Source organism: Zootoca vivipara, chromosome 2 (assembly GCF_963506605.1).
Source record: "Zootoca vivipara chromosome 2, rZooViv1.1, whole genome shotgun sequence".
NCBI lineage: Eukaryota > Metazoa > Chordata > Lepidosauria > Squamata > Lacertidae > Zootoca > Zootoca vivipara.
Genome location: NC_083277.1, coordinates 42,213,682 through 42,224,976, shown reverse-complemented (window position 1 = coordinate 42,224,976; position 11,295 = coordinate 42,213,682).

Sequence of the window (11,295 nt, the reverse complement as noted above, 5' to 3'; positions counted from 1 at the left end):
CTGTTGCAGATGGTGAGATACGGTGCTACCCCCAAACCTCGCCTGCCCTTGTGCTGCTTGCAGCCCACACAATCAGCTTTACATCCTGCCGGGCTGCACACCATCTGACTCTAGCATTAGGGCACTTAAATTAATAATAAAAAAGGATCAAGGTTTCCCCCCCCCCAGTGAAAAGGTTTAATTAGCCTCCTCTGGTGACATGAAAGCACATAACGTGCCGTGGGTTAGAACAGCAGCAACTCAAGAAGTTGGCATGGAAAATTCCTATTAGCTTAGCTATTCCCTCTCCTGCATCCACCACGGCAGGATATATACCCTCTCCAGTGACAACTGTAGTGTTGAGAGGGAAACGTACAATTTTATATTTTTAATGGGGCCAACTTCTGCTGCCATGGAGCATGCATGTTTTTTGAATAGCCTGACACCCAGAATTGTTTGCCGTGCATAAAGAACAATGAGTGAGCCAGTGTGGTGCACAGGCCCGGCTCTAGGGGTAGTCTCGGTGGCGCGGGGCGCCAGGCTGGCAGGAGGGCGCTGTGTGGCGAAGCCGCGCTGCACCCGCCCACCAGGGCGGGGGGGAGCGATCTCAGCGCCACAGCACCAGGGCACCCAACTGGCTTGAGACGGTCCTGGTGGTGCAGCTGTTAAGGTATCAAGCTAGGACTTGGGAGACTGGGGTTCGAACCCCCACCCAGCTATGAAGCTCTCCCTGGGTGACCTTGGGCCAGTCACTGCCTCTCAGCCTAACCTACCTCACAGGGTTGTTGTGGGGATTAAATGGGGGTGGGGAGAGAAACATTAGCTCAGTGGAGAAAAAAGTGGGATATAAATGCAGCAAATAAATAATAAAACTTCTTCTTTTGAATAATATTTTGACTCCAGTGAGTCATTGAGCCTGATCAGTAACCTTTTCAGTGCTTAGATATATAGATACAGATACACAGATAGAGGTGTGTGGGTGTGGGTGTACACACACAGAGAGAAAAAACATTTACTGTTAAGTGGTGTGCAGCAAATAAAGTTCATAGCGGACGAGAAATGTATAAAAGTAGAATATGTCATAACCCTCCCCCCTTTCATCTTCTGTCTCTCACACACATAACACACATACTATCAAATGAGATATTCAGATAAGGAGGTGCTCTGCTTTCATTCAAGGCCAAGCTACACATAAATGCATAAATAGGTGTTGTCATTGCACAGAACCCTTATACCCACAGAGGATCTGAGTATCTGAAGAAGTGTGCATGCACACGAAAGCTCATACCAATGACAAACTTAGTTGGTCTCTAAGGTGCTACTGGAAGGAATTTTTTTATTTTGTTTCGACTACAGCAGACCAACACGGCTACATACCTGTAACCCACAGAGGAGTTTGAGTGCTGGAAAACCTTTACAGACAACCGTGGACCATGTGCTATTGTTGAAGGAAGCTGATGCGATGTCAAGAGCAGGGCTCAAAGGCCTGTCCCACTCCCTAGTGAACATCACATGGTCTCTATGCACAAGTAACGATAGACTTCATGCGCACAAAGGTTCCTGCTTCAGTCGCAGAGATCAGCATACTGGGGAACATAGCGTAAGGTGGTAATTGCTGGGAGATGGGCTGGAAGCATAGATCTGTCAAGCTGACAGGGTTACATAACCCAGACAATGTAGGTTTAAGTGCATGCCGCCTAACTAGCCACCATTGCACACTCCATGAACAGGGACAGTGGAGACCAGCGACTGCATCACAATCCTTGGCTGCAGAGAGATTCCCTGGCTCCTCTTCAGACAGGGGACATAACAAATGAAGTCATAACAAAGGCAGTAATGAGCTCAGCTTTGGAAGCATTCAGAGACTGGCTGAATTAGTAGCCGAGACACAGGAAACATTCGTGCCCAGGGGAGGGAGGGTGGACACCAGAATCATTTAAGGTCTTGTGACGCTCCTTGCTGAGCATGGCCTAGACTATCTGCTTGTGAACTGTCTCACACAAATGGGCACAGCTTAATTCCTTGATATAAATCCAGAGATAGTGATGGACCCAGGGAATGGGCCAGAAGAGCTGTGTCCTCTGCCTCCTCCTTTCCTGCCTTGCTCTAGGAAGCAAAGAAGATGGTGAGGCCTTGTGGGCAGGGTAGAAAGAGACAGGGACATGTCCCACTGGTGCCTCAAAGTGCAGAGCTTAGGGCATTTAAGATTACAAATATAAAAGGTATCCCAGTATGGGGGGGGAGAGAGAGAGAGAGAGAGAGAGAGAGAGAGATGAGGGTGGGGGGAAGAGAGGACGGTTCTTCAGGAGACAGGTGTTGAGAGGTATAGATGAGAATAGTTTGGTATCATAAGGTGGTTGTTGTTGTTGTTTAGTCGTGTCCGACTCTTCGTGACCCCATGGACCAGAGCACGCCAGGCACTCCTGTCTTCCACTGCCTCCCGCAGTTTGGCCAAACTCATGTTCGTAGCTTCGAGAACACTGTCTAACCATCTCGTCCTCTGTCGTCCCCTTCTCCTAGTGCCCTCAATCTTTCCATGGGACTCTCAAGAGTCTCCTCCAGCACCATAATTCAAAAGCATCAATTCTTCGGCAATCAGCCTTCTTTATGGTCCAGCTCTCACTTCCATACATCACTACTGGGAAAACCATAGCTTTAACTATACGGACCTTTGTAGGCAAGGTGATGTCTCTGCTTTTTAAGGTGCTGTCTAGGTTTGTCATTGCTTTTCTCCCAAGAATCAGGTGTCTTTTAATTTCGTGACTGCTGTCACCATCTGCAGTGATCAAGGAGCCCAAGAAAGTGAAATCTCTCACTGCCTCCATTTCTTCCCCTTCTATTTGCCAGGAGGTGATGGGACCAGTGGCCATGATCTTGGTTTTTTTGATGTTGAGCTTCAGACCATATTTTGCGCTCTCCTCTTTCACCCTCATTAAAAGGTTCTTTAATTCCTCCTCACTTTCTGCCATCAAGGTTGTGTCATCTGCATATCTGAGGTTGTTGATATTTCTTCCGGCAATCTTAATTCTGGTTTGGGATTCATCTAGTCCAGCCTTTTGCATGATGAATTCTGCATATAAGTTAAATAAGCATAAGATCATAAGATTAGTGGTTGATGAATAACCCTTCTCTTGCTCTCAAACTGGATCGTGGTCATTTCTGAGGAATAAGTGGCTGATAAATAACATTTCTCTTCTTCTCAAACTGGATTACATGGTCATCTCTGAGGAATAACCTACCTCAGATGCAGTAGGCCACAAGAAAGAAACCTGTCGCAGTTGTTTTCTTTGCCAGCCTTTTCTCTGCTCTTGGCTGCTGCTGTGAGGAAAACCATCGCTCTGGCTTTTGGCTTGCCAGCTTAGCTGCCTCTCTTGCCGCTCCTGTTTTGCCATGTGCCAGATGTGCTGCCTTCTTCTCACTTGCTCACTTAAGCATGTAAATGGGTCAGTTCTCAGGAAAACTGGCACAGGAAGGGAGGCCCCTGTAAGTCACCACAGGTTGCCCTGCTGGAGCTGGCCAAGCATGAGACACATTCCTGGGAAGTTATTATGTTTTTTCCCATGAACCCAGCTTGGCTTTGATCACAAAATCACAGGCTGCTTGCCCACGGACTCCCAGCAATACACCTCATGGCAAAAGTACGAGGGAGCAGCGAGAGCTATTAAATCGATGGTTCTGATTCTCAGGGTGTCCGTGCTGGTTAATTTTCACAGCATGCATTCTGTTAATACACCACTAACAGCTTCGACGGTCTAGATTTATTACCATATTATATTGCAATTCATGCTTTACCTTCGGGGTTCTTCACACAAAAGTGGTGCCTAAAAATAGATTGCAACCATACCCCATTGCCCCTTCGCCCTGGCAAAATTATCAGGGAAAATGTTGCGCAACTCATCCCTTCCCTTCTCAGCCTTGTTCCTGCTCCCCTGCTTATCAGGAGTTACAATGAGAACTGGTTCTGTGTCTTGCTTAATACAACTCAAAGCAGACCAGGAGGTTTGGCTGCTGTTCACAACTGCCGCTGCCACCATCAGATGGCCAGATATCTGTCATGGCTGCTTTAGTAGAGGTTCGTGCATTGCAGGGGCTTGGCCTAAGTGACCCTTGGATCCCGTGCAACTCGACAATTCTATGATTCTATGAAATAGCGTAGGGGGCAGCAAGCCAAGCAAGGGGAAAAGATTACAGGTAGGTAGCCGTGTTGGTCTGGGTCGAAGTAAAATAAAAAAATTCATTCAGTAGCACCTTAAAGACCAACTAAGTTTTTATTTTGGTATGAGCTTTCGTGTGCATGCACACTTCTTGAGATACAGTGAAATAGGAGTCCCCAGGCACTTATGTAGAGAAGGGGTGGGGAGGGGGTGGGGAGGGGGAGGGGAGGGGGGATCACTCAGAAGGGTGGTGGAAGTGGGTGATTGACTGACTGATAGCTGTTGATGACCGAAAACGACTGCAAATGGTTTTGCATGAAAAAGCAAGGGTTGAGATGGCTGAAGATCGCTTATCATGTATAATGAGATAAGAATCCGATATCTCTGTTCAAACCAGGTCCCTCCATGGTTTTGAGCTTGGTGATAAGTTGTAATTCAGCAACTTCTCTTTCCAGTCTATTTCTGAAATTCTTTTGTAGTAAGACAGCTACTTTGAGATCTTGTATAGAATGTCCTGGGAACAGGGGGAAAGAGGAAGAGAAAATCTTCCTAGCAGCTGCTCCCCTGATCTCCTTCAGTGGCTCTGTCCAATTCCCTTTGTTCCACGGAGGCCTTCTTGCCTTTGGCTGTTTCTGCTCCCTATTATGTGTCTTACAAACCCCAGCATTGTAGCTCAGCTCAGCCTGCGTCACTAGCCTTGGCAACCAGTATGTAGGGCATGGGAAGAGCTATGCCACCTTGGTGGGTGGTTGAGCACAGTGTTTTCCTCCTGCTCAGAGGAACACTGTCATTTTTATTTTTTTACTCTGCCTGGAGAGTAAGTAGCCGACTATTCTGCTGTAGCCTACTATTCTGCTGACCCAGCGAAGAGCAACAGAGCAGCCTGGAAGGAGTGGCATTTGGCCAAGACGTGAAAGAGAAGGCACCAGCTAAATCTCTTTTTGGAGGAACCGGTCCTATTTGAAGCAGCTGAGCTGCAGGCAAGGAAGAGCCTGCCAAGCTTTCTTCCTGCCTCAGGATCCTCTCCAGGATTAGAAGCACACGTGAAAAATAAACAAACCGGCAGCCAATCAATGGAGGCAAAGCATTCCAGTGGCAACGCAACAGAGCAGTCAACATACTTCTGCTTTTGAGAAGGATGCGGTAACCTCCACCTACAGTGGAATGATGCAGATTGCAAAGTCAGTCTAATACCTTAACAACGGGGTGGATAACCATAGGCAACAGGGCCCGAATGCGGCCCTCCAGTCATCTGCATATGGCTCTTTCCACACCATGCTCCCCTCTGGTTCTGATTCGCACCCTGAGTGTTTGTGCTCAGCTGGAACGTGCCCTTGAACTCTGAGGGGTGTTCTAAGTAGGGTGCAGAAAATAGGTTAAAATGTGCAAAGGTTGAAATGTACATTGCTCCCCCAACCTTTGCTTCTGGCCTTGCCCACTTAGCTCTCAGAAGATCACCTGGAAGTGAATGCAGATAGAAGGGGGGAAATGGGGGAGGGCAAGTGTTTCTAGATGCATCAGCCTTTATGGGCATTTTGAACATCTGACTCTGAAATGATGTGATCATATCATTCTATGCAGTTGCACCTGCCATGCCCTTCCTGCTTCTTTCAGTCCTTCCTTTCAATCTTTCCCTCCTTGTCTGCTCATTTTGCAATTTTGGATTATTGTCCCTACTTGTCTTTTCTAGGAAATTTCCAAAAAAAAAAAAAAACCCACACATCACCAGTAGCCAAAAGCTTGGGTGCCAACCATGTTACTGAAAAAAGGAAAAAGTTGGCAGCTTGATCCTAGCCATGCTTAACTCCACTGAATGGAAGAAGATTTCTTTCCAAGCAATTTGGAGCAGAGCTCAAGGGTTGTTTTATTTGTTCATTTCTGTTTTCCAGCTGTCTATTCCATACATTGTGTAACATAATTTTATGCACTCAATTATTTTACCTATGCTATGTAACCATTTTTTGTTTGCATGTAACTGAGGGCACTATTCAACTCACTCATCCCATTAGTGCAAAAATTCCCACTAGCGTTATGGAACTCCCCCCCTCCTCACCCAGGTGTGCCCTGTGAGCTCCCCAAATCTGCTTTGGGAGGTTGGGGGAGCCCCTGGAACAGACTTAGGTAGGAGGAGAGGTGTGGAAGTCCCATTGCCCTTATGGGACCCTGACTTAGCACTATGTAGAATACAAGCCTGAAAGGCTGAACACAAGGAAATGAGATGCATGTGGCGGAGGAAGCAGAAACCCTAAGCCTGGGTAGTCAGTGCAGTATTCTCCATAAACTGTGGACTATAACTCCTTTCAGGATCAGCCAGCATAGCCAGTGATCAGGGATGATGGGAGCTGAATCCCAAGTGCCACGTTGGCTATCCCTGCCCTAAGAATATTTTATTAGATGAAGTATTTCTGCTTGTAGAGTTTTCCCAGAACCTGCTCTTTTTATAGAACAGAAGCCTGTGCCAAAGAGTGACATAGAATCACGTACTGACTATTAGGGAGCGTGGAAGAAAATGCATCTAGTAGCCCTTGCCCGGAGAATATCTCTCTATCTCTCTCTATATCTCCTTTAGTGGCTATAAAGAATGCATGTCAGAACACAAAACACACACCCTCCCCAGAGCCTACAAGCAACTGGCTGCCTTGTTCTGTTATTCAACAGTTCTGGATGAAAGGTTGCAAACACCAGCACACCCTTCCCTGAGGGCCAGAGGCTATGGCAGAGAGCCAGACGCCTTATCTCTAATACAACTGATGCAAAGTAAGAGGCCAGGGAAAGAAGGCCTGCTAGAGATTACTGTGACCTGCCATCTTTGCGCTCTTCATTTAAGGTGGCTGGTGCTACCCTTTAGTAGATGTCCGTCTGTCTGTATTTGGAGAGTTCCAGGGGGCGTAAAGGTGCCCACAGTAGCTTGGGAGATGGGAAGGGCCTGCTCACTTCCTGCTGGGACACTCCTTGCCAGTGAAAGAGGAAATGTTCCTCTGGCATTGCATAATCTCTTGCTGCAATTGTTCTGCTGTTTCTCCAGCCTACGTGAAATCAAATGTTAGGGAAATAGGAGGCTCCTATTTATTGACAGGGGTGGGGTGGGGGCAGGGGGTGGGAAGCAATGCAGTCCGCATCTAAGGGTGAACATATGAAATTGTCAGTTTCCAAAACAATATGAGAAGTGGAAGAAAGCCATCTTTTGAAATATCCACCTCTCTGAATTTTGCAATGCAGTTCTCCAGCCAAGTAACGTATACAAAAATGCAGTGATTTGGGTAATGTGACCATTAAAATGCATATATTAGAGGTGAGGGAGTGTGCATATTAGGCAAAATTGCAAACAAACATATATATTAGGAGGAATTCACACTAAACTGCTAATGAATTTTCATGAGGACCTTTTTTAAAAAATGAAAACTTGTGGAAATGTGGAAAACTGCAGATGGGAAAAGTGGGAAACTGAGAAAAATGGACATTGGCTGATTCACCCATCCCTAATCACTGGTTCATTTAGTCATGTTCCCTCCCCAAGTTTTTTTTTGGGGGGGGCAATCATGGGAAGATACCCTTGGGAAAGAAGTTCAGATAAATAGGTCCAGAGGCTATTGTGCTAAGTGGGTTTTTGTTTGTCATAAAAATGGGGAAAGTCTGGGGGTGCATTTCTCCACCTCACCTTCCCAGAAGCACCCTCTGTGAAGCACAAAGTGAAAGAGCTAATTGCCTGTTTCTGGGGGGGGGGAGCCGCCCCAATAATCTAATTTCATCGCTTGTGCCCTGCTTTCGCAGCCGAAAAGTCCAGAGGAGAATGATGACTCACATGAAGAACACCTTGGTTATTCCTCCCCCAAAGCACAGTGATTTGAGGGCACAGGGGAAATAATTCACTGCGATGGAAAAGCTAGACCTGCCCATCGAAACAAGAGATTTCCCTGCCTCTCCACCCTCTCCCCTTTCAAGCTCCGGTTGTTTCCCAAGTCAGCTTGATTTCATTTCCCTTAAATAAGAAGGCAGCCAGGGTGGGAGAGAAGCTTGCATCTTTACCTTTTATGGGGGAAGTGAAGCAACAGTTCTACTCGGAAGGCTGAAAATTCCCCGGTCCACCTCTCGACACACCTTGCTAGCAGCGCAATCCAACTCAGGAATGTGAGAGACTGCATCTGATCTGGCCCATTGTTTGGGCTGCATGCAGAGCTGATGCACACCCCTAGAATTTCCATCAGGAAAACAGCACATAGAGAGGGCAGAGGCCTCCCTTTCCTGGGGCTGTAGTCCTGATTCAATCCTACCCACCCACCCATCCCAGGCTGCTTTTAAAAAAAGAAAATAGCCAGGAGATCTGACCAGGAATCTCTGCTGCCTTTTCTAGCTTGGCCCTTAGAGAAAGATTTATTCCTATAGTTCATACAGACACTGCCAGCATAGCTGCCAAGTTTTCACTTTTCTTGCGAGGAAGCCTATTCAGCATAAGGGAAAATCCCTTTTAAAAAAGGGATAACTTGGCAGCTATGACTGCCAGCCCCCTGCCAGTGCATTTAACTGGCCACAATGGTCAGAGGCAGATAATAGCTAAAGGTGTAAGAGCAGACCGGGCTCTTTTTGTCTCTGAATGTTCTTGCTTTCCTGGCAAGACAATTTGCCTAGCCTTCTTTCTTCCTCAATGCAGTTCTTGTTTTGCCTCATGCAGCCATCAGCATCTTTGTTCCACGATCTTGATGTACTGCTTCTCAGTAATGGCAAGAGAAAACTGGTGCGGTGCCAAAAATTTCTTCTGCTTCCCCCTCTCCATCAACCAATAGGAAAAGCAATTGCCTTCAATTTTGGTGAAATTTTCATGGATGCCTGCAGCGTTTTTGTTCCCTTTACCTTATGTTCAGGGCGTCCAGGGTGTTTTATTTTATTCTGCAAATCATCTCTCCAGTGCTATCTCTGCCCATGGGGTTTTTCGTATCGGAAAGCGTGGGCAGCCATGGAGGCTGCAGAGTGCTAAAGAAATGTTTCACAGAAAGAAGGGGAAGAAGAGGAAACATACCCCCCTTGGCAACTTGATAACGTACCTTACCACACCTATGGAAACTCTAAAGAAATTGCTTGTAAATGAATATGTCATGATCTGGAATACTCTGCTGTTGTCAATGGCCCTGTCCTAATGTGACACCCTCTGGAGGTAGCCAATAGGACAGGAAGGCCACAAGGCAGGGGGAGAGAGACACATGGAGGGGGCATGTCTGGGCTGCATAGTCACCTCATTCAAAATCAAGTTATTTACGAGTCAGGTCTTATGGCAAGAGCTTAAATGTTGCCATCACAAAAGAAGCATTGAGTTCTGTTGTACTAGCCTGACCGCCTACGACTGCTCTGTGCTCAGTTATATGTGATATAAAGATAAGGCCTGGCGAGGGGAGCAATATCTCAGAGCCTACAAGGTCATCGGGAATGAAAGCTGAATTGTGAAGCTTTCTGGAGGAGTACAGTGAGAGAGTGCCTGTCCCTTCTAAAGACCACCTCTCTGTCGTCTCCCAGCTCCCTAGCGCTGTGATGGCTAAAATTTCACATACCAGGAAAAATCCTTCAATATGATTCTAAGGATTCAGCTCAAGGATCAAATGTTTTAAAGCCAGCTAACTTCAGCTGCATCCTGAGGGCCCCAGCCCAGAGGAGGAGTTAGGGGAGCATGGCCGGTTCAGTCGCACTGGGCACAGAGTCTTGGGGATGCCATAACTATGGATAAACGGTGGCATACAAATTTAATAAATAATAATAACTATAATGTAGAATGGAAGGCGAGAGGTGGGGGGGGCGAATTTTGGAATTGCACAGGGTGCTGCTGACATTTAATATCCCAAGATCCACCACTGCCCAGCTTCTCTATGATGTTCTGGTTTCAAAGTTGTTTCTGCCACCGTACGTGCACCTCTATGGACTACTTCAAGCAGCATCCCTGGGGAAGGGCTGCAGCTCACTGGTACAGCAGCTGCCTTGCATGCAGAAGGTCCCATTCCTAGAGAAGCTCCAGGATTTCTAGGAAGAGCTAGGATAGACTCCCATCAAAATCCCTGGAGAGCTGATGCCCAGTTAGTGTTGACAATCCTCTGCTATGTTCCTGTTTTCTCCAAATAACTCCACTCAGGGTCCACATCTCTCTGGCCTTCGTGAGGCTCCTGCAGGCCTCCAAAATCACAGTGATGTCCTCCTCTCTCTAACTTGACTTGAATGGACAGTGATGGTCCAGGCTGTCACCTTTGCCTTCATGTGCAGTGACAGCCTTGCTGTTGTGTTTCTTGTAGAGTGACCGTGTGTCCTCCTTTACAGAGGACAATCTTTATTCTGAAGGGCTTCCAGGAAGCAAACACTCTGTCCTCCATTTGAAGGCCTCTCTGATCCAAGTCTGGTTTATTAAAGATCAAGAACCTCAAAAAGGGAGAATGGAAGTCCTGAATGTGTTCATCAGCAGTTAGCAATACCTGCACATTAGAATGAGCCAACACACAAGTCAGCGAGTCACACTCTTCACCCCTATGGTGAGATGCACCACTATTCAAATGCCAGTAAACATTCCTAAATTCCATACACATAAATTAGGTAAAGGGACCCCTGACCATTAGGTCCAGTCGTGCCCGACTGGGGTTGCGCGCTCATCTCGCATTATTGGCCGAGGGAGCCGGCGTATAGCTTCCAGGTCATGTGGCCAGCATGACAAAGCTGCTTCTGGCAAACCAGAGCAGCGCACGGAAATGCTGTTTACCTTCCCACCAGAGCGGTCCCTATTTATCTACTTGCACTTTGATGTGCTTTTGAACTGCTAGGTTGGCAGGAGCTGGGACCAAACAACGGGAGCTCACCCCGTCACAGGGATTCGAACCGCCGACCTTCTGATCAGCAAGCCCTAGGCTCAGTGGTTTAACCACAGCGCCACCTGGTTCAAATCAGTAACTATTTTGGTCCTGGTTTTTGGTAATGTATTTCCCTTTTCGGTTGATGCATAAATGGTCACCTTAGCTGCCTGGTGAGCTGAGGTTGATGGGAAAGTGATGGGAAGCATATTTTGCAAGCAACAGACACTGTGATGGGTGGTGTTATGACTGGAGGAGACTTTTTAAAACAGCACAGAAAGGAGGACAAAGCAGAGATCAGGGCTAATAAGCAGCTGGCTGAAGCCGACTCCCCTGAAAGGAATATA